Raw genomic sequence first — 2,717 nt, 5'->3', positions numbered from 1 at the left:
ACAGAAGGTCTAGCAAATACAAATATTATGAAACAGAAATATGTTTGAGGAAGAGGAAGGAAGCTGGTGTCTCTGTTTCTGAGACTGAGGATAGGAGTACTTACCTTCTAAGAAGGCTTTATCATTCCCTTCAGCATGACTAACTTTGACTATAGTTCCCTGACCGCCCTTTTATGACCTTGATAAAACTTACAATTTTAAATTATTTATCTGCCTCTTTGAATGCATGTAAATAATATTTCAGCCTCTAATGGTTTACAACCCAGGAAACATCTTTCTTAAAGACATGGGAACCATTTGTTTGAAATGTAAAAGTTGAAAAAGATAACACTTTTATCTCCTATTCTCTGTTGGTAAATAGCAGCATATTACTCCAAGCTCTGGAAAACTAACACTTACCATGAAAGTAAATGAAGTTTTATTTTTCCTTTGGGTGAAATCAATTAGCAAACACAGGTGACCTATGATTCTCCCTAACCCAATTCTTAAAAACTCTCTCGCCCTTTGTTTGAGTGGAGTTGAATTCAGTTTCTCTCTTCAATTGAGATAGTCTTGAATAAAGTCTTCTTTGCCTATTTAACTTTGACAGTACTGGGAGACTGTTCACAGAATTAGAGCAAGGTCAGGTCATAAATGATCTTTTGACTATGTTAGATTTTTTTTTTGTTTTTTTTTTGTTTTTTGAGTAAGTGGGAACTTCCGTGGATTTTTGAACAGAGGACAGTTGTGCTACACCATATGTTCTAAAAGAATCACTAGGGCTATCATGGAGAGTCAGAAATAGGAGGTAGAAACAGAAAACAAAACAAAACAAAACAAAACAGTTAAAAAGCTATTTCAATAATCTAATCAGTGTATTCCTAAAGGGAAACTTTCCCAGTGAGCTGAAATTTCGACAATACATCTAGTTCTCCATTTTTCATAGAAAAAAAAAAAAGACATTCCAAGGTACCGATTCATGAGTATTGGCTAATTATCTGTTTAATTGATGTGAGACTTGGAGAAATCAGATTAGATGACTTCTGTCAAGGAGGTCTGGGGAAAAGACCTTTATTTTTGACCCTTCAGAAGATGACAGAGTATGAGGATAATTGTATGTTATTTGAATGATTACCAGAGAGCAGTGGCTGTGTCTGCTTCATCATGCAAACCTGGCAACCCAGGCTCCTATACCACCTTCTTACTTTACTTCTCCAGAGCTAAGTTTAGTGGCTTCTTCCATTTTACTGATCTCTGCTTGCCTCACCTCCCAATTTGTTTTCTCTCAGCAATTTTAACATTGTTATAATACTTGTTATATTATAATCGCTCTATTGAACTACTTGGTGTATTTGTTGGTTTATTTTAAATTCCTGACAACTCACTAATAGAATTGTTTACTTTTTCCTACATTATTTAGGATATAGCAATAATTTGTTTACTGGAAAAAAAAGAAAGTTTTTTGCTTGTTTGTTTTAGTTAGTAGTTTCTGTTGTGTTGAAGAAATTGTATTTAAGATTTTATTTGCTTTTCCAAGTTATAGAATCAGGAAGCCTTGCAAAATATTCCTGTTTTCTCAGAACCAATATATATCTGGTTTTACATCTATGTAGAAATGGCATAGTGAGCATGGGCTAGTCTACCTTTACTATACAATTTATTGGGTAGGTCCCAACAACTATGTGACATTGTTCAAAGACCAATCCCTGCAAAGATTTCTTCTATATCACTTTCCAAACAATATCTATCTTGAATAATAAAAGAAATGTCAGAAAGGTACATAGTAATACATAAGCTGAAACTCCAAAATAGCAGCAGGGTTTCTTAAGAATTCTATTGAGGTATGAAGGAAAATGTGAATTCAACTTCTATGTTATAATCTCCTCATTTGTAAAATCAAAATAATAATACTTATCTGTATCTCTTGGGTGCTGTAAAATTAATTAGAATGTTATAGTTCTTTGAGAATTGTGAATGAAAATAACTATACAAGAGTAAATTTTGATTGCCATTTGTAAAGCTAACAATAAAAAAAAAATTTCTGCACCTCTTCCTGATTTAGTGAGTGCTAATATGTAATTTTTAAATACTGTGAAAAAACATTTAAGAAAAGAAAATACAGTCTTAGAAAACTATATGAAATACAATATAAAATCCACAAGGGAAGAAATTTATTTGTTTCATTCATTGCTATGTCTCAAACACATAAAAGCATGCCTAACACTGTTCAGTATATATTGTTTAATGAATATGTGTAAAAGGTATATTGGCAACACATGTACATTCATGTAGTAAAAAACTCACCATAAAAAGTACCAATCTGAATTCTTATCTTCATCAAAAACCATACCACACATAAACAGAACACACACACATGCACACATACACACAAACACACATTTTTTCAAGTAATTAATCAATTACAATATATAATTGCTCCATAAGCAACCATTTAAATGTAGACAATTTAAAAAAATAGCTTTTTTAAAATCAGAAAACTATAGATAATATAAATATATTAATTAGTAATTATGTTTATTTCGATATTACAATATAAATAAGAATTATGGAAAATGTTATTTTAATTTTATCTTATTTCTTGTATTTTAATGATATTTATCAATCATTCTCATATAATTGCATTAATAGATTTCTTGGATTTTAATTCATCAACATAGGCCTTTCCTGTGTAGAGTATTCTTTCCCTGCATTCACACAGCTTTTAGTTTAATGAAATA

The sequence above is a fragment of the Pteropus medius genome, unplaced genomic scaffold (assembly GCF_902729225.1).
Source record: "Pteropus medius unplaced genomic scaffold, Ma_sr-lr_union100, whole genome shotgun sequence".
Taxonomy (NCBI): domain Eukaryota; kingdom Metazoa; phylum Chordata; class Mammalia; order Chiroptera; family Pteropodidae; genus Pteropus; species Pteropus medius.
Note: the sequence above shows the minus strand (reverse complement) of the source record.